The sequence below is a fragment of the Hyaena hyaena genome, unplaced genomic scaffold (genome assembly GCF_003009895.1).
Source record: "Hyaena hyaena isolate Hyena2069 unplaced genomic scaffold, ASM300989v1 scaffold_79, whole genome shotgun sequence".
NCBI lineage: Eukaryota > Metazoa > Chordata > Mammalia > Carnivora > Hyaenidae > Hyaena > Hyaena hyaena.
In genome coordinates this window covers 3,333,440-3,360,546 of record NW_024080711.1, presented here as the reverse complement: position 1 = coordinate 3,360,546, position 27,107 = coordinate 3,333,440, and the positions used below count along the sequence as shown (strand labels likewise).

At 37.1% G+C, this 27,107-nt stretch overlaps 1 protein-coding gene across 20 annotated transcripts in view; it reads right to left on the bottom strand.

Annotated features, from left to right (window-relative positions):
- Positions 1-27,107, bottom strand: part of RIMS2 (regulating synaptic membrane exocytosis 2) — a 599,820-nt gene that overhangs the window by 382,237 nt on the left and 190,476 nt on the right. The gene's annotated exons all lie outside the window — the stretch shown is intronic.

The following is a 27,107-nucleotide window of genomic DNA, read 5'->3' as shown; positions in this document are numbered from 1 at the left end:
CACATCTGGCTGCCAGCAATAAAATCTCAGAAGTAATAAAAATGGGGACAAGGTATCTTCTCAATGTTACTACTGGGTAAGAAGAGGAATTCTGCATTTCCCAGCCCTTCTCTCTTTCCCTGGAAAACAAGTAACTCCAGCAAGAGAGTATGTAGGTCTCGTCAGTGTGCAGGCAGCTGCATGGGACCAGATCACTCTAAAAATAAGTGGTATATCCTTCTTTTGATATCGGGAGGCAAAAAGCAGATGACAGACAACAGGGCTTTTATTGCCTGCATTCATAATGCTGTGCTTCCAAACAGACATTTGGGAAACATGAACGTATTCATCTTAATGGTCTTCATTTGAAAATGTCTTCATTTGTTTTTAAAGAAAAAATGAGTAACATTCAATCCAGTCTCGTTCCAAAGGCCATGGATAATGGCTACATGATTATTTGTGTGATTTTAGAAAAAAATTATACACTGATGCTTATCAATTAAAATTCACTTAGGCAGCACACATTAAAATGTGAACTTTTCCACAATCAAAAAAAAAAAAAAAACCCACAACTAAGGCCAGAGACTTTCTCAACTGTTATAAATTTATTTCAGTAAATGATAGTCACAGCATTTTTCAGAAAAGAATATTTCCTGAAGGCTCCAATCGTCTTAGGGTAGCTCAGATCACCATCCATTCTTAAAAGAATAATTCTGGTTTAGATAAAATGTTTAGGCTATTAAATATCCACGTGCATCCAATCTTTCTACAAAAGATGCTCTAAAAGTTGTGTGTAAACCAAATTTTAAAACTCAACTCACTTATAGAGACAATTAATATTTTATTGATCTTTACTCGTAAGACATGACATTTCTATAACAAATATACCCCTTTTAGTCCTTTTTTACCTCAACTTTTAGTCCTAACCCTATCTATCCCCTTCCACATAAACATACCACTATCAATAAAGAGTCATTTAAATACACTAAGAAGTTTTTTTAAAAACTGGTGAATTCTTTGTTGACATAAATAAGCTTGTCACAAAAGAGCAACACAAAATAAACATGTAATAATATAAATGTTTAAATAACACGAAATAAACATATAATAATGCAAATTTTTAAGTAACTAATTTCTTTCTTTTAGAAACTAAGATGTTCAGTTATGGGTTTGTCCTCAACTTGACTGGCCCTGTTTGGCTTATTATTTATTATTTTATATTTTTATAGGTGCATACTCATCTATTTATGAAACATATATATGTAATAACTATACAGTACTTTTTGGTTTATAGAGTACTTCTAAATTTATTTTTTAATATCCATAAAATGTGAGCAGGTGGTAGCTCTGCTATTGTTTTATAGATGAAAAGAAACCGAGGCTGTAAAAGATTAAAGGTGGCACAGCTTATAAAAATAAGTATTTGAATGAAGGTCTCTGCCTTCGACTCCATGTCACATGCCCCTTCCCTATGTATGTACACACGTACACACACACACACACATTTGTAAATAAATCAGTCCCTATACATGAATAGAGTACTACTTGCCAGTGACCTAATCAAAGATACTTCATTAGAGCAAACATCCCAATTGTTTTAACTCACAAGTAACTCTAAATAGGTTTCTTTCCTTTCATTCAAACAGAAGCAAAGTGATATGCTAAAAATTTTAAGCCTCTGATCATAAGTGAATTTTTTATATCCATAAAAGGCCAATTTCTAGAAGTAGAAACATATTTTTAAAAATCTTAGTTTCAAAGCTCATACTATCTTTAATGAATACATATCTGAATATACGTATGTATGTAGATATTTTTCCCTTGCAGGTAGATTTAATTTTTATAAATAATCAAAAGCACTTTTGAAGCAAGTCTGTTAAACAAGGTGATTACACTGCAAGCACCTTTTGTCGCTAAAAAAAGAAAAAAAATTTCTTTTGTTCCAAAGTTGGATCTGAAGTCAAGGTCATAGAAAGAGTTCCAAAAAATGGCCTCAGCAATGGAAACATCACTAGAACGAACTGTAAAATGACTTCTTCTTTAAAGGCTAAGACAAGGTGCGCCTGGATGGCTCAGTCAATTAAGCATCCGACTTCGGCTCAGGTCATGATCTCATGGTTCGTGGGTTTGAGCCCCACATCTGGCTCTGTGCTGACAGCTCAGAGCCTGGAGCCTGCTTCAGATTCTGTGCCTCCCTCTCTCTCTGACCCTCCCCTGCTCACACTGTCTCTCTCTCTCTCAGAAATAAATAAAACATTAAAAAAAATTTTAAGACTAAAGACTAGAGCAACTACCTTCCTCAGACCCTTCTTTTCCAGCTCTCACTATACAGCACACACTAGTGGTCAGGTTTCTCTTCGTTCCCTCCAACATTCCAGAAGTGATTTCTTCCACTTCCCCCGCCCTTACCAACCTTTCACCTGCTCCCATTCATTCTTAAGGACTCACATGAAGACTTTCTCTGACTTAGCTTGGTTCCCCTATTACGTACTTTTATCATATCCTGTACTCATTCTTCATGCATCTGATTAAAGTGTAACTATATATTTACTAGGACAAAAATATGTTTAATGCCTTTCACTCTCAATCCCATGAGCTTAAGGCTAAATATTATTTTATTCTATCGCATAGTGCCTAGCACAAAGTAAGTACTTAATAAATATTTGTTGCGTGAACAGATGCCTATATTTTATTGAAAAGGTAATTAGCTTTTAGTCACATCCCATAAGTAGGATAAGAAACTGCCCAGGGCTCAATTTGGTTCTTTGTTTCTGTGTTTATTTTAGTCGACCACATCATGTTATAAGGTTCATAAATACAAAAGCAACCAATATTTGCAAGCAAAACCATTGTGTAATTTGTTGGAATATCCTTAATATTTTAAGAATGTTTACAGCTAATATTTGTTTTACATTTTCTATACACTGTAGGCCACATGTAACATAAACACCAGAGGCTTCTATGAAGAGAAAAAGAACATGGCACTTGGAGTTTAATGGCCTACATTTAAGTATTGACTCCAAACCTAACCAGCCATTATACTTCAAGACATTCACTTTATATACCAGCTGTGGTTTCTTCAAGCTACATCATTTACCTCACAGGGCTATGATTGTATTTGAACATGTAATGTATATAAATACATTTTATAAACTTTAAAGGACATAGTAATTGGAAGTAACCTCACTATGAGCGCCTAAGGAATCAAATTATTGGAACCAGAATTCTAACAATTATATTCTTTTATTTATCAAACTTATTCATGCAATTCTTTATGAATTTCTTTTGTCCAAGGCTCTATCTCTCTGTCTGTTGGATGCTGACAGGATACAATGCTGATACTTACCTCTTTCTGGGAAAATGAGATAATTAGCTCTATATTTACATTGAGTCCAACAGAGAGGCATTAACTCTCACAAGTGAAGTACATGGTGGAAATTTGGCTGTACTATTAGAATCTTTTGTACCTCACCAGTAATGACAAAGCAAACTAGAGCTCTCCCTGAAGAGGTGTTAAGAAACTTCTAGCAGCAGAGGCAATTTTATTAAAGAAGATGTCTAAAAAGCATATCAACATGTGAAAAAGTTCAAGCTAAGTAATCAAAAGAATTCAAATAAAAATAATCACAATAAAATGTATGTTTGTCCATTAAATTGGCAAAATATTGGCCAGAGAGTCAGAAAATAGGCAGAGTCTCATACCATATTTACTGATACAGTGCACACGGGTAGGACTTTCCTGAGAAATATGTAGTATTATGTACCAAAACTTTAAAAGTGCTCAAAATTTGACAAAACACTGGAAGAATAAACACCAAAATGTTAATACTGATTATCTCTGGGTGAGAACGTCACAGATTTTTTTCTTCCATTATATTTCTTTATATATTAACCACAAGAAAAGCCCAAAATTTAATCTACCTATAAGTAGAGAATTCTACAATTAGAATGAAATCATAACCATAACATATTAAGTATGATGTTGGCCCATGAACTTTTTCTTAGCAATCCTCAAGTAAATCAAATATTACGTTACTAGTTTTCATGTGAATAGCTATATGCATTAGCAAAAAGTATTCTCTTCTTTATCAGTAAGTTCCTAAAATTCTATAACTCAAATTGTTTAGTTAGTACTATGAAACATCCAAATGAGAGGGAGGAAATTAAAAACTTAGCACTAACTTGTTTATTATGTCATCCCCAAAAATACTTGAAGTATCAACTCTTAAATTAAAATTAAAGAGTCTTGGTTTGCAAATGCCTAAAGGCTCTAAGCTAAACATCTTAAGAAATTTACCACAAACTCAAAAACTAAATGATAGCATAAAAATTGGGAATTTATTCTCTTCTAAATTAATAACAACAAGAGCCTCTTGCTTGATAAGGCTCAATCACTCATGGCATATTTCAATTTTATAGTTTAGAGATGTCTGGGTTTATTTTGAATTTTTAGGAGTACCGAAGTGTGTCTATTAAAATGCTCCATAAAGGGGCACCTGGGTGGCTGAGTCGGTTAAGCAACTGAATCTTGATTTAGGCTCCGGTTATAATCTCACGGTCTGTGAGTTTGAGCTCCACATTGGGCTCTGTGCTGATAGTGCGGAACCTGCTTGGGATTCTCTCTCTCTCCTCTCTCTGCCCCTCCCCTGCACATGTGCATTCTCTCTCTCTCTCTCAAAAAAAAAATAGTAAATAAACATTTAATAAGTAAATAAATAAAATCCTCTATACATGCAAACATTTAAACATAGCCAATCAATTTCTGTAACTGTATGATATATAATATGCATAATCCATAACAAAAATACCAGAAATGTGTTAAAGAAATTTTTCATTTCTTAAAATATACGTCTATAGTTCTATCTACATAATTGAAGCAATTGCACTATCTCTTCTGCTGCATTATTCTTGTTCCATTGACTGTTTGAACCATCTGACTGATAAAAATCTAAGGGTTATATATAAGAAGTTCTAGAGAACAAGTTGTCTTCATATGTTTTGCAAATTAATGTCATTCAAAGCAGAACCATTCACCTCAGGGATAAGAAATAAGCAAATAAAGGCAGATGATGAGATTTTGAACAAAAGCAGAAGGGAAAATTCCTTCAATAAAGGTAAATTGGCCTGTGCTTCAACAGTATATGAGGAAGAATGGCCCAGACTTAACTAAGCACACTACAAATCTAAAGATTCCAGGGTAAAATCAGAAAATGGTGTAGTTCAAAATACCTACTGTGTTTTTCATAATAAACTTAAAAACATGTTGATGTTGTTATTTTCTGATGTACAAAAAAATTCTGTAGTCTTTCCTGGGGCTTGAACCCTGTACCTATCTGTCCCTAGTTTGGGTCGTTCCTGAAGAACAGACTCCTACTAGTTTTTATCGTCTAATTCAGAAAGGAAGGGGGAGCATAGTGAAAGCCACCACAGATGCATGAAGCCATCTTCATTATCCTCTTTCTGGGCCAGAATAAGAAGGCTCCTAACTACTACACTTGGCCTCAGGCTGCATTATCATGAGAGATGTTACAGGGTTGCTTCAACAGCAGTCCAGTGCCAAGCAGCTCTTATCAGAGTAGTCCCTACTCCTACAGGCTGGCAGCAATAGCAATTTTTCTTCCACTGGACACAGGAGTCAGGCCTAGATTTCAGCTCCAGAATGGAAATGTCCAGAGTGATGATCTAATCTGACACCGAGAGATTCTACCTATTAGAAGAAAGAGAACTAAGATCTCTGAAAACACATATTTGGTTAAGTCTCTCCAGTGTTAAGACTGCTAGTTCCAAGTATCTACCTCCTTGATAACTATCAAGAGAATCCCGGGAAGCAATACAGCAATTTCAGGGAGCCATGTCACTATGAATATGAGCCAACTCAACCTCTAATAACTCTATTCACCCGGAACCACATTATAAGAAATGTTTACGGCTCTGGGAATCTAAGCACTCACACTGAACTTTGCAAACTGATTGCACATTGGTTATTACATGAAAATTGGAAATAATAATCTTTGGCACAATTATAAATTGTTTTAGCAAAGTATGGCAGCAAACGGAATACTATGCAGAATACTGGCCTCTGAGAGTTCTCATCCACAATTCTTTTCTTTCATGCATTTTCCTTCTACTCATTACATCATGAGAGAGTGGAAACATCACAAATTCACCAAGATATTATCTCACTACATGTGGATGTAGGGAAATGAATTAGGAAGCCGAAGCATTAGTCAAAGCAACGTACTAGTTACCTTGTAAATGATTACAGTAAGATGGAGACAATGGAAGACTAAAGAGGTAGATGTTGAATCAACAGAACATAATGATTGATTTGGACAGGTTGGGAGGCAGAGTATGAAGGTCAAAAGAGGAGTCAAAAATGACTCTCAGATTTCTCCCTTAAGTAACCAAGCATAGAGTCTTAAAATTTGCTGAAACAGAAAATGCTAAAGGAGGAGCAGACTGAGGGATAAGGAAGGGGAAGACGATGAGTTGTTGAGTTTAAGGAGCATTCAAGATGGCTAAAAAGGCAAATATGTAAGCAATTGGACGTGTCACTCTGGAGTTCAGAAGAGAGTTCTCAGCTGTAGATATAAATTCAGGAAGCATCAGCATGCTAGCAGTGCTTTCAATCAAGTGAGTAAATGAGCTCACCCAAAGAGAAAATTCAAAAGGAAAAGGAAAAATAAAGCTTAACACAGAGCACGAAGAAACTTAAGTTCCACAGTAAGTCATCAGGTAAAGAAGAACCAACAGAAGGAAGGAGAGGAATAGCCACAAAAGTAGGAGGGAAATCAGGAGAGTGTGGTTACCCAAAAGCCAATAAAAGGCAATGTTTTGAGAAGAATGGTATCATCAACTCTCTGTTACATATTCTGTCATCCGGAAATTGAAAAATTGCCTTTTGTGATCCTGTGCCTCAAAACAATTCTCCTGAAAAGCTCCCTTTTAGCCTGAAATCACTCACTCTAATTAGAGCCCAAACCTAGCCTGTGAAAACAGACTGGAAACAGACATCTTCTAAACTTCCTTCATCTCCCCACTCTCCTCCCTTGGTAAAAGGTAAGCAAATACAATTTTTAGTCTTGGTTCAGCCAAAGCAGAAGACCTTATGCAAATAAACTCATACAAATCTACAAGCATCTTGATCCAATGCTACCAACTTAAAAATACAATTAGATATGCCTATAATCCTCTTCACAGCAAAAGTTCTTCAAGGAATTGTCTATAGTTGCTACATCAACTTCTTCACTTCATATCCTCTTCTCAGTCCATGATAATCAATTTTCCATTTTTAATACTCCATCAAGATTGCTTTCATCAATGACTTCCATGTTGCCAATTTCAAATGCAATCCTCTGTTCTTTTTTTTTTTTTGAGTTTTTTTTTTTTTTTTAATTCCAGTTAGTTAACATGGTGTTATAGTATTTCCATCTCTGTTCTTTTCTTAACATGACTCCCCTCCACAGCATTTGATACTGATCCTATGCTGTCCATGGCCCTTTAAGCATTTTTTTTATCTTCTTTGTTCTTAAAACATATTCTCCTGATTTTCTTCTTCATCAGTAGCAATTGTTTTCTCAGTGTCTTTTGCCAGCTCTTAATCCTTGCTTAGCATCTAACTGTTGGGAATGTCGAAGGCTACACTGTGACCATGTTATTGACCTCTTCTCTCTCTTCTTTTTTTTTTTTTTTTTTTAAGGTAAATTCTACCCCCAACATGAGGCTCAAACACACAACCTTGAGTTCAGAGTTACATCATCTACCAATTGAGCCAATCAGATGTCCTAACCTCTTCTGTTGTTCAGTCTACATGCTCTCCCTAGATTACTTAAATCCATGGCCTTAAATACCTCATATATGTTATATCTTTGTCTTTATCTTCCCCTAGAACTCCAAACTCAGATAACTGTCTTTCAACTTGACGTCCCCAAATGGAAATCAAAATGTCATCTCAAATATATATCCAAACAAAATTTCTGATTTCCTCATCCAAATCTGTTCCTCCTCAGCTCCTCAGTTTTTCCTATCTTGGAACAATGCCATGGTTTATCTAAGAATTATCCTTGATATCCCTCTTTATTTCATACTCTGCCACTTACATCCAATCTACCAGAAGGTTCTGTCAAGCTTACCTTCAAAATGGAACAAAAACCCATCAAAATTTCCATCTTGCTACAATTCGAATTCAAGCTACCAATATCTTTCTCATAGACTAGTTCAATGGCCTCCTAATTTCTCTAAGCATCAATACTTGTCCCCTACAACCATTCTCACACAACAGAATGGCTGTACAAAAACATACATAATATTATGTTCCTTCCATGTTTAACCTCTACAATGGCATCCTACCTATCACATTTAAAATCTAAACTCCCTCAGTTTACAGAAAGTAGTGAGCTGCATTTGTTCTTTGTCCAAGTGGTTGGTGACAAAGTTAGAATGAGCATCCACATCTCCTTACAATCCAACGCTCCTTCCACAGTACTATCGTGTCTCTCAGTCAGCAACTCCTCATGAATGCTCTCAAAACATGAGCTAACTTTACAGTTTATAAGTGTTCCCAGAATGTAAAAAAAAAAAAAAAAAAAAGGATGATGGGAAAACACAAATAAAAAGATCAAAGAAGGCTTGAACATAAACATAACTCCCAAATCTCATATTTTTTGAGGGAGTAAAATACAAAGATACACCAAAACACTGGATCAAAATATATTTAAGCAGTAAAGGGAAATATTCCAATAAAAAAAAATCAGATTTTCATAATCCTCCCCCACTCACATGACTCTAATTCTTATTAAGCAAAGTCTATTATAAGAAACAGGTTTCTTTCCACTTTCCAGGCAGTGATTTTAAATCATACCTCAAAACTTTCAACCATGTCAGATAATATACATAAGTAAGTTTCAGATATATATCACAGAAGCAAAAAGCAATTTTACCCCACGAATTTGAGCGCATATATTCTGTAGTATCACAGCCATGAAAAATATAAACTTTTTGTGAGAGATGTAACTAAAATTTGCCAGTTCTGCTCTATCAACACAAATCAATTCTTGTGCAGAGAAAGGGAAGACTAAAATAGTTAAAGAGATTGGATAAATAGAAATCTCAATAAGAATCTGAAAACATTACTGAGGAAAAATAAATTGAAAACTTAACATCTAAGAAAGAGACAAACAAAAAAGTGCTCAGCTGGAAATATATGAAAGAAAGAAGAACTGAAAAGGAAAAAATAGAAGGCGGTTGTATCAGTAGAGAGGGGAGGTCACCCTTAAGTTTAATTTTCCAGTTCAAGCACTGTGTAATTATGTAAGCACAGTCAGAACTGTTCCACCAATAACCTTCAAACCAAAAGGAAAGACCTTTCCAGACAAAGAGCTCCCAATCATATCTCAAATTTTCCAACTGTGTTAAATAATATATACAAGCATCTTGCGGGCGTCTATCACAGAAATAAAAATAGTTGGTTATAGGTAAGAACTATTTTTATTCTCCACACTATTTATTTTTGCTGCATTATTTGTGTAAAAAAAACTAGAGTAGCCATAGATTACTACAGAAGAGATCCATATGATCTGTATTAATGTTCCTAACTGTACCCCCAAATGTTAGGACAATAGCAGTTTATCATGTTTTGAGCTACCTTAAGATGCATGAGACTAACTCTGTCTTCAAGACTTTTAAGGATAAAAGAGATCACACAAAATTAAAAACACGAGAAACGTGCACTAGTATCACTATTAAGTAATGCACTCAAAATTAAAGATAAAAGATATACACAATTAAAACTAAAGAGACAATTTCTATGAATTTCTTATAAAAAAAAAAAGAAAAAGAAAGCATTGTACAAACTCCTCTGAGTTCTAAATGAAATCTCCCAATGGCTACAACAGCTTTGTAGGTAAAGGCTACAGTCAAAACATACCAAGATCATTTCAAGAAAAACCCTATCTCAATTCATTACATTTTAAACATATTCCTACCTATTTCTCCTAGAAACTAAAGTCAACAGGGGCACCTAGGTGGCTCAGCCAGTCATTTAAGTGTCCAACTTTCAGCTCTGGTCATGATCTTACGGTTCCTGACTTCAAGCACCACGTCAGGCTCTGTGCTGACAGTTCAGAGCCTGGAGCCTGCTTCAGAGTCTGCGTCGTCGTCTCTCTCTTCCCCTCCCCTACTCATGTTCCCTCTCCCTCTCTCCTTCCCTCCCTCTTTCTCTCTCCCCGCCTCAAACAAATAAACATTAAAAAATTATTTAAAAGAGAAACTAAAGTCAAAAAAGATCTTTTGCATTTGTTTATCAAGGGGAGCAGAGGAAATAAATCACATAGACAAACTCAAGGGCAAAACCAGAAATCAAGTAAAAAATAGGGAAGGAAGCTGAGAGTTTCATATAGTTTAGGTTACCTTACATAATTCTGTGTATACACAATTAAATACTCTATTGGTAATGGAATAAGAGACTAGTAAATATTTAGTCTCTAATCTGGCAATTCTCAAAAGGATAGTCTAATGACCTCAGGGGAATTCCAAGACTCTTTCAGAGGATCTCCAGGGTCAAACCAATATTCTTAATAATATTAATATATTATTTGCCCTTTGGACTCTCATTCTCTCATGGGTGTTGCAGTAGAGTTTTCCAGAGGCTAAGTTATGCGTGATATCTCAAGATATCGAATACAGGGGCGCCTGGGTGGCTTAGTCGGTTAAGCGTCCGACTTTCGCTTAGGTCATGTACTCGCGGTTCGTGGGTTCGAGCCCCGCGTCGGGCTCTGTGCTGACTGCCAGCTCAGAGCCTGGAGCCTGTTTCAGTCTGTGACTCCCTCTCTCTCTGACCCTCCCCTGCTCACGCTCTCTCTCGCTCTCTCCTAGAAATAAATAAAAACATTTATAAAAAAAAAAAAGATATCGAATACAGAAGAAGATAAAAGAATCCAGCTGTTTTCCACTAAATCAGACATTAAAGGGATTTGCAAAAATGCCAATTTTCTTCCTAAGCTTTTCTTTTCTTTTTGAAATATGTTGTATTAGTTCTCTATTGCTGCAAAACAAATCCCCACAATCATGATGACTTAAAAAGTTACATTTCTTATCTTAACAGTTTCTATAAGTCAGGAGGCCAAGTATGGCTTAAAGGGTGTAATCGAAGTGTTGTCTGGACCATGTTCCCTTTGGAGCTTAGGGTCCTTTTCCAAGCTCAGGTGATTGTTGACAGAATTCAGTTCGCTGTGACTCTAAGACCAAAGTCTCCTTTTCTTGCACTCAGCTCCCAGACACTCCCCACTCAGATCCCTCCCATACGTGCTTCCCACAGCCCCTCACTACATGCTAACTTACTTCTTCAAAGCAGAGAAAAAGCTCTGGCTTCAATCTAAGACAGTCTCACATAACGTAATGCCATCACAGAAGTGATTATTCCACCATTTTTGCCATATTGTTTTAGCTAGAAGCAAGTCACGGCTTCCATACATACTCAAGGGAAGGATAAAACTTACTGTCAGTCAACTTGGAATTCTACTTACTCCATACAGTTAGTTAAAACCCAGTGGGTTTAGTGTTTATTTAAATTAATAAATAAAGGTATATTTCAATTTTTCCCAGTTTTTATTTCGAATATGGTAAAATACCAACAAAGATAATCCATATACACAAAAGCTCTTTGAGGTCCTCAATTATTAAGTTTGTAAAGGGATCCCCAGGCCAAAATGTTTGAGAACCACTGCTCTAATCTAAGCTGTCTCTTATATTTGCTTTCTGGGATATCTGACACAGGATAAAAGATAAGAAAATTTATTTCTGCAAGTAGTGTTCCTATCTTAGAACAAATAAGGGTTAGTCATGCTTCCAGTATAGAATGAAATTTAAAATTGAGGAAAACAATCTAAATTTTTCAGCTTTCCATATCATTCAGCTTGAAATTTTGAACCGTAATTATTTATTTTTGTAAATGTTTAACTATTCCACACTTAATCCCATACTTTGACTATTTCAGGGAATTGCAGGAGCAATGTTCTTGAGTAGAAAACATAGGTAGATTCTATGCGTAACTAAAACAGGGATTGTTTATCTATAGTAACATGCAAGAAGGTAGAGAATGTGAGCGCAGATGCTTTGATAAATGAATGTAAAAGAATTCAGAGGCTCCACCATGATACTGACTGCTCTCAATCATGTTATTATGGATTGATAAATTTAGATGCCTGAATCCTCAAACTATTAAAGATATCAAATAGGAAAATATATCTTCATCTTGATCTTGATTTAAAGGATTGACTCCAACTCCCTTATTTTTTTAACTCTGGTGGGATATGTTAGACCTTGTATGAGCCTCAGATAGACTATTCTTGCTCCTTAAGCTTCAGTATCCAACACAACAAAGCCACTGGCTAGCTTCTTAGCCTCACCCTTCTTCCCCTGTGATCTTCCAAAGGGTACAGCCCAGGTGTTTCCTCCCATAACTGTCTTGTCATATCACATCAGCTAAAGGAGATGAAAATACACAGTGAAAAAAAATGGAAGTAGTTATTTACCCCAAATAAGTTGCATGTAGTACCACTTTATTCACTTTATTAAAGATCTAAAAAACACTTCCACACTTGCCAATCCTCATTCTTGCTCGTCTTAGTATAGCAATCCAATTTTGTTGCCTTTATCCACGACATCCTTGACCAACATCAGAACTGTTTCACTTGGCATATATCAGGGTATGGAGAGAGGTGGGTGAGATGCCCAGAAGTCAGTATACAACATGAATATCACCATAAAAGCCAAACTACAAATACTCCCATAGTTCACCATACAGACTCTTACACTTCTACTGTCAATATATCAATAAACATAGAGTTAAAAAAAAAAAAATGGTGGGGCACCTGGATGGCTCAGTCTGTTAAGTGTCCAACGTTGTCTCAAGTAATGATCTCACAGTTCATAAGTTTGAGCTCCACATCGGGCTCCATGCTGTCAGCTCAGAGTCAGGAGCCTGCTTCGGATTCTGTATTTCCCCCTCTCTCTCTGCCCCTTCCACTCATGCTCTATCTGTCTGTCTGTCTGTCTCTCTCTCTCTCTCTCAAAAATAAATAAACATTTAAAAACTGGTGGAATTATCTAGGCATATATGCTTAATGGTAGTTAAGAATTTATAATAACTTATTAAATCTTTTATTTTTATGCATGAGTGACTTGAGAAATCTAAGATACACATTAGTGCTGGAATTATGGTCTCAAAAATGGTTAGTTGGGTGTTAGCCAATAATTTTCTCAGCAATTACTTTAAAAAGAGTGTTTCCAGCTAACAAAACCAACACCACTGACTAACAGATTATTCCATCTTACCGTCTTTCTAGCTTTCCTTTCCTTCCAATTTTACTACTAAGCATTTCCCTTGATATAATGATCAGTACCAAAACAAAACCATATTTAAGTGAATATATGGCCCTCAAAAGAAGTTTGTTAAAAATGAATTGATGGACACTTTTTTTCTCAAGAAATAGTAAGCAACAAGTTCAGTCGAAGTCAATTAAATGTCCCTGATTAGAATGGGTGCTGGTTTATAATATTTGAGGTAAGACTGAAAAGCAACTAGTTCTAAAGTGACCCATATAGTCAGGTCATACTGTAAAGGAAGTGGGTAACAACCTTCCAAGACTTTGAATAAGAAGGACAAAATAAGTGAACAAAAGGCAAAGTTTCTAGAAGTCAAAGGAAATTAACTAGGACTGAATGTCTTTGTATGAAAAGTAAAAAGTCATCAAATCCAGCCAGAGATGCAGAGGAAAAAATGGTCACTGGAATTATCCCAAAGATACTGGCAGATAAACAGGGGAGTTGAAACTGGAATAAAATATGGTTGTAAGATATAGATCAGTATGGAACATGGAAAAGTTAAGCTAGAAAGAAATTTTCTGTTAAAATGTTTCATTCTGTGGGCGCCTGGGTGGCTCAGTCAGTTAAGCGTCTGACTCTTGGTTTCAGCTCTGGTCATGACCCTGCAGTTTGTGAGTTCAAGCCCCACATTGGGCTCCACGCTGATAGTATAGAGGCTCTCTCTCCTCCTCTCTCTCTGCCCCTCCCCTTCTCATTCTCTCTCTCTCTCTCTCTCTCTCTCTCTCTCTAAAAATAAATAAATAAACCTAATTTTTTTTAAAGTTGTATTCTGTCTCCAGTATTTTTAAGACAAGATAGAATGATTTTCAAATTATTAGTGAGACATCCCCATAATGAGTGCAGCTGCCATGGCACATAAAAATAGACTTGATATTTTTTATCCATATGCTCAGGAATAAATATGTAACCTGAATAGTTCAGTATCTATCGATGAAATTAAATTCATAGTTTTAAAAAACCTGGCCACACGAAAACTCTAGGCATCTGGCATCAGAGACAAATTCCACCAAACATTTAGAAAAGAAATGATAACAGTTGTACACAAGCTCTTGCAGAAAACTAAAGATAGAAGATCACTTCCAGGGTGCCTGGGTGGGTCAGTCAGTTGAGTGAATGTCTTTAGGTCAGGTCATGATCTCGCAGCTCACAAGTTCAAGCCTCATGTCGGGCCATGTGCCGATAGCCTGGAGCCCGGAGTCTGCTTTGGATTCTGTGTCTCCCTCTCTCCCTGCCTCGCCCCTACTCGCACTATCTCTCTGTCTCTTTCTCTCTCTGTCAAAATAAATTAATATTAAAAAACTTTTTTAAAAAGATCACTTCTTAACCCATCTTATGAGGCCAGCATTCCCCAGACACCAAAACCAATGCTATATATCACAAGGTAAGAAATCTACACACCTATATCCTTCTTGAATATAAGTTAAAAATTCTCTAACAAAACATTAGTAAATCTAATCCAGCAATATATAAATAGAATAATACCATCATGACCAAAAGGGGCATCCCAGGAATGCAAGGTTGGTGCAATACTTGAGAACACTATAATTTATTATATGAACAGATTAAAAAAGAAAAATCATATATTATCATCTCAACAGAAAAATTCAACTTAAAAAAACAACTGACAACATTCAAGAGCCAATCACAATTTAAAAAAAAATCCTCAGCAAACTTAGAAGAGGATTTCCTTAACCTCATAAAAGATATCTATGTAAAACCTGCAATTAACATCACGTTTGACTGTAAAAAAGTCAAAGCATCGACCGTAAGATTGGAAAAAAGGTAAAGATGTCACTGTCACCACTTCTACTTAACACTTTAGTGGAGGCACTAGGCAGTAAAATAGTATGAGGAATGGAAATAAACTGCTTACAAATTGAAAAGTAAGAAACAAAGCTCTCTTGGGGCACCTGGGTGGCTCAGTCGGTTAAGCGTCTGACTTCGGCTCAGGTCATGATCTCATGGTTCGTGGGTTCGAGCCCTGTGTCAGGCTCCGTGTTGACAGCTAGCTCTAGAGCCTGGAGCCTGCTTCGGATTCTGTGTCTCCCGACAGTCCTCGCAGGGGAAAGGAGTCTCGCCGCCGTGGACCCGCTGGTGCTGGTAGAGGGCAGAGCTCTGGCTAAAGCAGCGGCCACAGTCAGTATGGCAACAGGGCTTCTGGTCTGCGTGGACCCGTAGGTGCCATAAATCCTTACCTGGAATTCTTAGTTCTTGTGAAGGCATTTTTGCACATAGATAGTTGTTCAAATTGATACTTCTGGGAAAGGATGAACCTTAGGTTTTCCTGTACCACCATTTTGCTGTTGTCATTCTCAAGTAAATGTTGATAGAGAGAGAAGAGGACTAAGAGCTGAACCTTTGGATGTGCACTTCAACTTTAAAAGATTATGGAGAAGAGATGGAACCAGTAAAGGAGCCTAAGAAGTGCAATCAGTGAGGGCTGCCTCAAGAAACAAGCCAAACTACACATGGTGGAGAGTTCCAAATACCACTACCAGTAGGGAAACAAAATAACCAAAGCCTCAACAAGAGAAAACAAGAGACATCATCCAAAGAACACTTCCTAAACAGACAGGCCCTAAACAATCAAAGAGCCCTCTCTAATACAGCAGAACTCGCAGGGGCAGAGTGTACAACAATGTTTTAAAATTAACAAGAGATAGAAAGCTAACCAAAATGACAAAAACAGAAGAACTCTCCTCCAAAGAAATTCCAGGAAGAAATGACAGCTAAAGAACTGTTCAAAACAGATATAAGCAATATAAGTGAACTAGAATTTAGAAAAATAATCATAAAATTAATTGCTGGGCCAGATTCTGTGTCTCCCTCTCTCTCTGACCCTCCCCTGCTCAAGTGCTCGCTCTCTCGCTCTCTCTCTCAGATATTAAAAAAAAAAAAAAAACATTAAAAAAAAGAAGGAAAGCTGTCTTTTTGTATACACGACACAATCATCTATGTAAAAAATCTCAAAGAATGTTTACAAACAATAGTGTAGTACTGTCATAGGACAGTCAAACAGACCACTAGGAGAGAATAAAGGACTCAAAAGTGGCCCAACTACATACAGATATATGTTATAAACAGGTGCTACCAAAATCCAGTAGTGGGCAAATGGACTATTTAATAGCTGCTGCTGGGAACACTGGCTCACTATATGGGAAGAATAAACTTGAACTTATATTTTGCCACAACCACAAATAAATTCAGATTGATTAAAAACATATATGAGAGGGGCGCCTGGGTGGCTTAGTTGGTTAAGCTTCCGACTTTCGCTTAGGTCATGATCTCGCGGTTCGTGGGTTCGAGCCCCGCGTCGGGCTCTGTGCTGGCTGCCAGCTCAGAGCCTGGAGCCTGTTTCAGTCTGTGACTCCCTCTCTCTCTGACCCTCCCCTGCTCACGCTGTCTCTCTCTCTCTCCTAGAAATAAATAAAAAACATTTAAAAAAAATAAAAATAAAAAAAAATAAATAAATAAAAACATATATGAGAAAGATAGAGCATAAAAGCTAATTGCAGAAAGTGCAAAAGAGTATTTCTAGGGTCTTTGAGAGAGGTCTGACTTCTTTATCGTGACTAAAAGATCACAAACTATAAAGTAAAAAGAGTGGTGAATTTTACTACATCAAAATAAGAATGTTCAACAAAGACACTGAAGACGAAAATGATAGGGAGCTAATTATTTTCAAATGGGAGAATAATATATATAAACAATTCAGAGCAATGGCAGCCCAAAATGCTCACAAGTATATGAAAGAATTCCTGGCTTCAGTATAACCAGGACATTTCAAATTAGAACAAAACTACCCCTTAATTATCTACCAGGCTGGCAAAAAGCAAAAGTCTGAATACTACGATTACTAATTATATGAAGATTCACAAACCCTCAAGCACCGCAGGGAGGAGTATGGACAGAGTCTTTCTTGAAAACAGAAATAGTTAAAGTATATATACCCTGTGTTATAGTCATTCCACATCTAGAGTTACACACTACAGAGGAAGCCTTGCATAGGTCCATAAGGAGGCATGTTCCAAGGATGTTCACTCTTTTCCTGCTTGCGGTAATGACGAGTTCTGACATAGCCTAGATTCTCCATCACTAATCGATTGTCAAATAAAATGATACATACTAGAAACATGTATTAGTTTACTACTGCCGCCATAACAAATTCCCACAAATTTAGTGGTTTAAAACAAAAGAAGTTTAGGGGCATCTGGGTGGCTCAGTTGGTTAAGCAGCTGACTTCGGCTCAGGTCATTGTCTCATAGTTCGTGAGTTTAAGCTCCATGTCAGGCTCCAGGCTGACAGCTCAAAGCCTGGAGCCTGCTTCAGACTCTGGATGTCTCTTTCTCTGCCCCTCCCCAACTTGTGCTCTTTCTCTTAAAAAATAAATAAACATTAAAAAAAGTTTTTTAATAATACATAAATAAAACAATACGAGTTTATTGTCTTTCCATTTTGTATGTCAGGTGTCTAGTAGAAACTTCAATGGATGAAAATCAAGGTGCCAGATGGATTCCTTTTTAGAGGCTCTAGGAAAGAAAACTTTTTTTTTTCTTTGCTCCTTCACATTGTTGGCAGAATTCAGTTCCTTGAGGTTGTAGGACCAAGGTTGCTATTTTCTTGCTGGCTATAAACTGAGAGTGGTTCCCAATTTCTAGATGCTGCTAAGTTGACTCATATCTTCAAACTCAGCCATGGCCAATCAAGTCTGTCAGGCTTTGAATCTCTCCTTTTCCTTCTTCCATCTCATCCCAGTGACCCAGTCAGGAAAGGTTTTCCACTTTTAAGGACCCAAATGATTAGACTGGACTCATCTAGAAAATCCAAGATCATTTTCCTATCTCAAGACCTGTAACTCTCATTACATCCGCAAAGTCCCTTTGGCCAAATGGGAAACTGCAGTCACAGGTTGCAGGGATCAGGGTACGGACACCTTTCGAGACCATTATTCTGTCTACCACAGAATATAATGCAACAATATGGTGCAACAGACTAACATCCCGACATAAATAAATCTTTTCAAATGTAACATTTAAAGCACCACATCATTTATGTAATTTAAAACATGTATGTACACAATGCAAGATTTTTTTATTATTCAAAGATCCGTATTTAGGTGGGGAAAAAACACAACAGAAAAGCCCTACAGGGATCACTTAAATGCCATAAACTGATAAATGGGACTAACAAAACTTACAGCTGAGAACCAAAATAAATTAAAGAGTGGCAAAAGAGATATTAATGATCTAGGAACGTCCACACTATAAAACCTGCTTCCCTACTATGTTTATGTCATGCTTTATCATCTTCTATCTTTAACATTTTTTCACTAAAATTCTGTTAAAGTTTTAACAAACCTATAAAACCTTCCCCAAACTGCCCTATATAATTCCATCATTTAAAGGTGTTCGTTTAATTCTCTAATTCCATAGATTACTCTTTTTTTTTTTAAGTTTATTTATTTATTTTGAGAAAGAGAGAGTTCGAGCAGGGGAGAGGCAGAGAGAAGGGGAGAGAGAATCCCAACCAGGATTGGGATTGAGAGAATCCCAACTAGCTGATCCATGCTGTCAGCACAGAGCCCAACATGGGGCTTGATCTTACGAACCATGAGGTCATGACCTGAGTCGAGATCAAGAATCGGACACTTAACTGAATGAACACCCAGGCACCCCTCTAATTCCATACATTTCTAAGTTATGTTTTGTTACATTCATTTTTTACCAAAATCAAATATTTAGATGACTACATCATTAGTCCTGACTCACTAGATTATAAATTCTTGGGGCATAGAGCATCTTATACCTTTTTTGTATTTCTCTTTCTATACAAGTGTTATGAAGTATACGCTTAATAAATATTATAGGGTAAGTACTTGGTATGATATTTGCTGCAATACAGTTCCATGCAGAACTTTCTACCAGTCTAACAAGTACTCTGCATGATTTTTACTAGATCTCACACAGAAAGCACCCAAGAATAGGGAGATCATGTGATTTATTGCCCACATCAGGACACTTTCGAGAGTAAAGTAAGTGCTCTTAATAATCACACTGGGACAGCAGGTATAAGCCAGGACTGACCCTAACAAATGGGGATATAGGTCACCTTACCCGGAAATAGACTGAAGAAGATGGAAAACAGCAAGATACTTAGCCACATTCTATAAACTGAAGCTAAAATGTGACGGGTCAAAGCAAACATGCATAAGAATTGCTTTAAAAATATGTTAAAGCACCTAGAATGCTCCATCACCATTGCAGGTGTCTGAAGAACGAGAGAATACTAGACATCAGTCATATGCAGCAGCCAGCAAGTGAGTTCTTTCACGCAGCTTAACGTGTTTTTACAAAGACATTACCAAAAGAATTATTCTAAGCAGCAGAGAAAAATACAATACTGGAATAAATAAATAAATTCAATTTTTGTAAACACAGCATAATTGTAACAGGTAAATGGCATGAAAAAGACCATCGGCAGGGGCGCCTGGGTGGCTTAATCAGCTAAGCATCCAACTCTGGATTTCGGCTCAGGTCATGATCTCATGGTTTGTGAGACTGAGCCCTGCATGGGGCTCTGTGCTGACAATGCAGAACCTGCTTGGGATTCTCTCTCTCTCTCCCTGCTTTTCCCCTGCTCTCTCTCTCTCTCAAAATAAATAAATAATTTTTTTAAAAAGAATAATCAGTTATCTACTTGTCTTTTCAGTGATTTATTTAAATCCATTCCAATTTGACTAATATTCATTGAGTGCCTACGATTTCTAGAACCCAAACTAGGCATGAATGGACACAAAGATGTAAAAGACAGTATACTTTAAAGCTGCTCAAAATTTAGTAAGAGGGATACAAATTGATAACAAGGTACTGAAGGTCAGATGCTGATAAGTGCTATAATAGGTGTACACTTTATAAGCAAAAAATATCATTCTTGCTGGGAATAAAATGGAAAGCTTCATGTAAGTAGAGATATTTAGGCTAGAACTGAAGAAAAAGATGTAGGCAGAAATGCCAAGGTACCCTTACTTAAGAATCTTGGTGCTTACAATTTCTCTGCTTGAAGTGTTCTTCCTCTGGAGAACCACATGACTTACTTCTTCACCTCCTTCAGGTCTCAACTCGATGTTAAGGTGTTCCCTAATCTGTAACTTAAAATTGTTAATCATCCCTCCTTCCCCTCAAAAAAAAAAAAAAAAAATGCCTTTCTCTATTCCCCGCGTATGATCTTCCTCTGCAGCACTGGGGCCAGTCTCGGAGGTGCCACTCACAACTTAGTGAATGGCGCCCCCTGGTGTTCTGCTCCACACATAGCCTGTAGAGTCAAATGCACAGGCCTCCAGTTCTATCACTATCCAGTTCACTAGTTATTTCTTCTCTCTTTGTCTTCCCCAACTAAAAAGCAACCTCCACGAGGGATTTTATCTATTTCATTCACTGCTATACATACCCTCAGCACCTAGAAAACTGTCTGGCACACAATCAACAATAAACATTTGTTAAAGAGTATGTGCATAGCTAGAACAGAATTCTAGATAAGAGGGACAGCATGAGCAAATACTTTAAATTTGAAGAAAAAAAGATACTTTTTAAACTCATTAGTTATCTGATGTGGCTATATCATAGGTTGTATGGGGTGGAAAGTGATGGGAGATGAGATTTAAAAATACAGATAATTAGTGAGCCTTGAAAAGTTGAATGATAGAATTTTGAGCCAGAAAAATGTACATTTCAACTGAAACTATACCTCTAATTTTGGAATTTCGAGAAACCATTTTAGTATGAAAAAGGGTATCTAAAACCCCACCTCACATCACTGTGGGAATTAAAATTAAATGCCTTGCATTTTTTTTCACACAGAACCTAGAACATAGTAGGTAATCAATGAATGTTAATTTCCCTTCAAAAACTAAGGATTTGAAATTTAAGTACAAAATGAGAAGGTATGGGGCACCTGAGTGGCTCAGTAGGTAGACCGTCCGACTTCACCTCAGGTCATGATCTCACAGCTGGTGGGTTCAAGCCCCGTGTCGGGTTCTGTGCTGACAGCCAGCTCAGAAACTGAAGCTTGCTTCCGGATTCTGTGTCTCCATCTCTCTGCCCCGCCCCCTCTCACACTCTGTCTGTCTCTGTCTCTCAAAAATAATTAAATGTTTAAAAAAAAATTTTTTAACGAGAAGGTATCAAAAGTGAGGAAATGAATGACTTCATTATATCCGTACTTTTAAAATCCTTATTCTGGAAACAAAGTAGAAAATGGAGAAAAGCAAATAAACTGAGAGCCAGAAAACCAGAAAGAATGCAAGACACAGTTCATACCTCAACAAGGCAGCGATGATACCCATACTGAAAAGGAGGTGTTGATTAACTGAATATGAAAATCAAGAGGAAGAGGGTTAGAATATAGTATGTAAGTATCTTAACGTGGGCAGCAGGACGATCGATGGTGCCATCAGGAGAGCTGGGGAACAACAAAGCTGCCTCTTTAGGAGGAAACGCACACTTAGATTTAGAACATTTTGATTCTGAAATATTTATGACACAAAAAGTAAGACTGTACAACCTCCAGTTGTAAATACAAGTCTGGCACATGGACATCTCAGAACTAGAGACAAACATTTTGGAATAAGTATAATATTCAGCTAGGAAAGGCAATGATACACAGAAGTTCTTTTTTCACAATCTCAAGGACCCGCTTCATCCATCCCAACAACTAGAGGCCAATCATTTTGCTTCAGGGATGCACATGCGCCATCTGGTGGCAAAAATGATAAATACAGGTTTATCCTTGATCATTCAAAAGCTGAACTCTCTTATCATTTATCGGTGCCATTTCCAGCAATATATTACAGGGAAAGAATATTTCATACTTCATTTCTAACACAATTGCTATTTCTTTTCTCACTTTTCGCTCTGATCACTAATACATTCAAACTATATAGTAGGAAGAAGTATTTTCCAATACAGTTTTTTTTTTTAAGTTTACTTTTTGAGAGAAAAATAGAGACAAAGCATGTGAGCTGGGGAGGGACAGAGTAAGGGAGCGAGAGAATCCCAAGTAGGTTCTGCACTGTTAGTGTGGAGACTGCATGCCGGGCTCTAAGTCACGAACTGCAAGATCATGACCTGAGCCAAAACCAAGAGTTGGATGCTAAACTGACTGAGCCAGCCACCCAGGTGCCCCTGGAAGAAGCATTATTGGTAAAAGTATAACCTCCCTACTCTCCAGAACCTTCCCACTTTTTCACAGTTCACTCATTGCATAATCCAAGATACATCACAAGTTACTTAACTAAAGAACCATTCAAATTAATACATTACTAGAGCTCAGTTGCCAAGTATCTTACTTTCTTGCCAAGTATCTTACTTTCAACAACTAATAGTTTGAATTGCTTATATGCCAGAAGTGGGCTTTTTTTTTTTCTTACAAATAGTTTATTGTCAAATTAGTTTCCTCATAACACCCAGTGCTCATCCCCACAAGTGCCCTCCTCCATGCCCATCCCCCCCTCCCCAGAAATGGGCTTTTTGAAACTAGATACATGCTTTGAACAGATTGATAAATAGAACAGTACAAAACATCTATGTATATACCTTAAAATACAATAATTCAATATGTGATTTTAAAATGGCATCTCAAATGGGAGGGATGAAAAGATTCACTACTCAATAAACAATCGTGGGACAAAGAGTAACCATGTATATAAAAAAGCAAGGTTGGATCTTCACCTCACACCATAGTCTAATAAGTTTCTGATAGATCACTGTTTTATAATGCCAAAGTAAAATCATAATAGTATTAGAAGAAATCGAAGGAAATTTTTAATCTTAGTGAAGAGGGCAACAACAAAGGATTCGACTATACCCTCTCGATTGAGGAAATATAAATAGCCAATAAGCACAAGAAAAGATGATCAATATCATGAGTCATGAGGGAAATGCAAATCAAAATCACAAGATAAAATTTCACACTCACAGGGTTGGCTGTCATAGAAAAGACAGGAAAATTGAAAAGATATGGCCACATGAAAACTTGCATAACAGCATTATTCATAATAGCTCAAATGTGGAAACAACTCAAATGTCCATCAACTGGATGGTATATTCATACAATGAAATACTATTCAATCATTAAAATGAATGAATTACTGATTCCTGCTACAACATAAATAAATGAACCCTGAAAACATTACTCTAAGTGAAAGAAGCGAGACACAAAAAGCCATATATTGGGGTGCCTGGGTGGCTCAGTGGGTTGAGCATCTGATTTCAGCTCAGGTCATGATCTCACAGTTTGTGAGTTCAAGCCCCGTGTCGAGTTCTGTGCTGACAGCTCAGAGCCTGGAGTCTGCTTTGGATTCTGTGTCTCCCTCTCTCTCTACCCCTCCCCCCCTCATGCTCTGTCTCTCTCTGTCTCTCAAAAATAAATAAATGTAAAAAAATATATATTTTTAAGCCGTATATTGTATGATTCCATTTTTATGAACTATCCAGAAGAGGCAGATCTCTAAAGGTATGAAGTAGATGGGTGGTGGCCAGGGAGCTGAGGGTGGTGGAGTGGGGACTGGCTGCTAACGGGTATGGAGTTTCACCTGGGGACGGTAGAACCACTCTGGAATTAGTGGTGATGGTGGCACAAAATATCTAAGATACTCAAATCCACGGAATTGTAGAACTTAAAGGGTGAAGTCTACTGCAAGTGAATTAGATCTCCATTTTTTAAAAATAGTAAATAGAGACATAAAAGAAAAAAGTCCCAAACACTGTAAAAGACATGTTTATATGTATGCACCGGAAAAAGGACAATGTAGGCAAAGCCAGAAGACAACAACAAACTCAGAAAAAACATTTGCAATCTCAGGTAAGCAGAAATCTAAAATGATCCCCTACAGTTACTGCCACGCTGTATACACCATGTGTTGTCTCCTCCTTTTGAGTGTAGGTGGGATCTACGGGTATGATGGGATTATCATTCCCATGCTTCATATGACAAAAGTGAGGTGATTTTGTGGCTGCGATTAAGTTCCCTACTCAGTTTACTTTAAGTTAATGAAAACAAAAATTATGAGAGGTGGGCCTCATTAAGCAGCAAGTTAGCCCTTTAAAAGAGCTTATACAGGTCAAAGACAGAAGTCAAAAAGATTCAAAGCAAAACAGACATTCTCCTGTTGGTTCTGAAGAGAAAAAAAACTGTCATGCTGTGGGAAGGGATACTTGGCAAGGAACAGTGGGTGGCCTCTAAGAGCTGGGGGCCTCGGTCATACAATTTCAAGGCACTGAATTTTGCCAATAATCAGTGAGCTTGGAAAAGGACCCTGAGCATCAGATGAGACTGCAGCCCCAGCCAACACCTTGATTTCAGACTAGTGAGACTCTGAGCCGAGGATCCGGCTAACCTGTACCCTGATCTTGACCCACGGAAACTGTGAGATAATGAATGTAAATTATTTGAAGCCATTAGGTTTGTCACACAGCCACAGAAAGCTAATATACAATCCACTGCACAAAGAATTATCTTCCATAATGTACATAGAGATGCCAAAAATCCATTTATTTTTTAATGTTTATTTATTTTTGAGAGAGAGTGAGCTGGAGATGTGTGGAGAGAGAGGGGGGACAGAGGATCTGAAGCGTGTGCTCTGTGCTGACAGCAGAGAGCCCAATATGGGGCTCAAACTCATGAACCGTGAGATCATGACGTAAGCAGAAGTTGGATGCTCAACGCTCAACTGACTGAGCCACACAGGTGCCCTAAAGACTAACAGAAAAATGGGCAACAGAGTTAAAAAAGAAAAAAAGGAAAACAAGTATTCTTAAGCATATGCAGACATGCTCAACTTGACTCTTTATGATACAAGAAAAAAAGATTAAAAGTTCCATAACATTGGGGCACCTGGGTGGCTCAACTGGTTAAGCATCTGACTTGGGCTCAGGTCATGATCTCAGACCCCTGCATCAGGCTTTCTGCTCTTAGTACAGAGCCCACTCAGATCATCTGTGTCTCTTTCTCTGAAAATAAATAAACTTGTATAAAAAAGCTCTGTAACACTGTGGTGACTAAAGAGTTAGAAAGCAGGAACTCTAATAATTGTTGACAGAAGAACAGATTGGTACATCCTCTGTAGTAAGCAATGTAGCAACGCCTACAAAAAATGAAAACTGCACATACATTTTTACCAAGTGATCGCACTTCCGGAAATTTTAGTCTATCTTTTAGATATACTATCTATATGTATTCACATATACATGAGATTATTTATTACAATAGCATTTGTAATAGCAAAAAAATTGGCAATAACCTAAGTGTTTGTCATAGGGACTAAATAATTTTGACACACCCATTAGAAGTAATGATAGGGGCACCTAGGCGGTTCAGTTGGTTAAGCATCTGACTTGGCTCAGGTCATGATCTGATAGTTTGTAGGTTTGAGCCCTGCATCAGGCTCTGTACTGACAGCTCAGAACCTGGAGCCTGGTTCGGATTCTGTATCTCCCTCTCTTTCTGCCCTTCCCCCACTCTATCTGTCTCTCAGAAATGAATAAATGTTAAACAAAATTTTTTTAAAGTAATGATAAAACACATTCATCATGTACTAGCAAAAAATAAAGATCTCCAACATATACACACATGTATACATGTATGTATATACATATATATTTTAAAGGAATAAATATATATACATATATATTCTTACATTTGCAGAGAATATTTATAAAAACTTATGAAAACAAAAATAGTAACAGTGGCTGCGCAGGAAAAAGAAACAGAGTGAGTAGAGTATGGAATAGGTATATAAAATAGGGAGATACCATAGAGAAGAAGAAATACATCTTGAAGCGTAAGAAAATCCTTCTCCATGAGCTCAGAGGTCTTAAAATTTACTCCAAAAAGAAAAAAAAAAGAATTCAAAAAGAAAATGCAAATTAAAAAACTGGGATAATTAAGAAAGACCTTTTTTTTTCTTTTTTAGAGAGACGGGGCGGGGGGGGGGAGAGAAAAGCAGGGCTCACCCAATGTGGGGCTCATGCTCACCTGAAGTGGGGCTTACCTGATTGTGGGACTCGAACTCATGAGCTGTGAGATCATGACCTGAGCCGAAATCAGATGCTTAATGACTGAGCCACCCAGGCACCCTCAAACAAGATCTTAAACCATACTTTAAAACAGCACTGCAATCTTTCAAGTGCAATGATACTATGCCATTTTGAACAAAATAACTTCTAACACTTCCTGTTAAAGAAAAAATAAGTTTAATCTAATTTTACTAAAAATATGTGCTTTTTCATATATTATTCATTTTTTTAAATTTCTAACCTTGAAGAAAGGTAAACTTTTCTGAACTATCAAAACTCTGGTGAGACTTAATTTCAGGAGACAGGTTAACTCCAAATTCTATGCTGCAAATGAGTTCAAGAGTTGTTACTCTTGCCTCATACCCAGTTTAAGAGGCACAAACATAAAACTCTACTTTTATCCTTTTCAGTCAGGGTAATCTTTTTACAGTCCACTAGCAAGATCAATTTTGTTATTCAGTGTCAGATCAAAATGCCCATAGCCCATCCTAAAATACTTTTATATGTGTACCATTATGTACATAATCAAATGGTGAGACCTTTTAATAGCTTTCAGATGGCAGAGTTTATAATTATGTTCTAGTTATCTCAACCCCAATTAGCATAAATCTCAATTCAACTATGTGTTATCTTGGACCTTAACCATATTTTCATAGCAAAGTTTGGTTTCTTGAC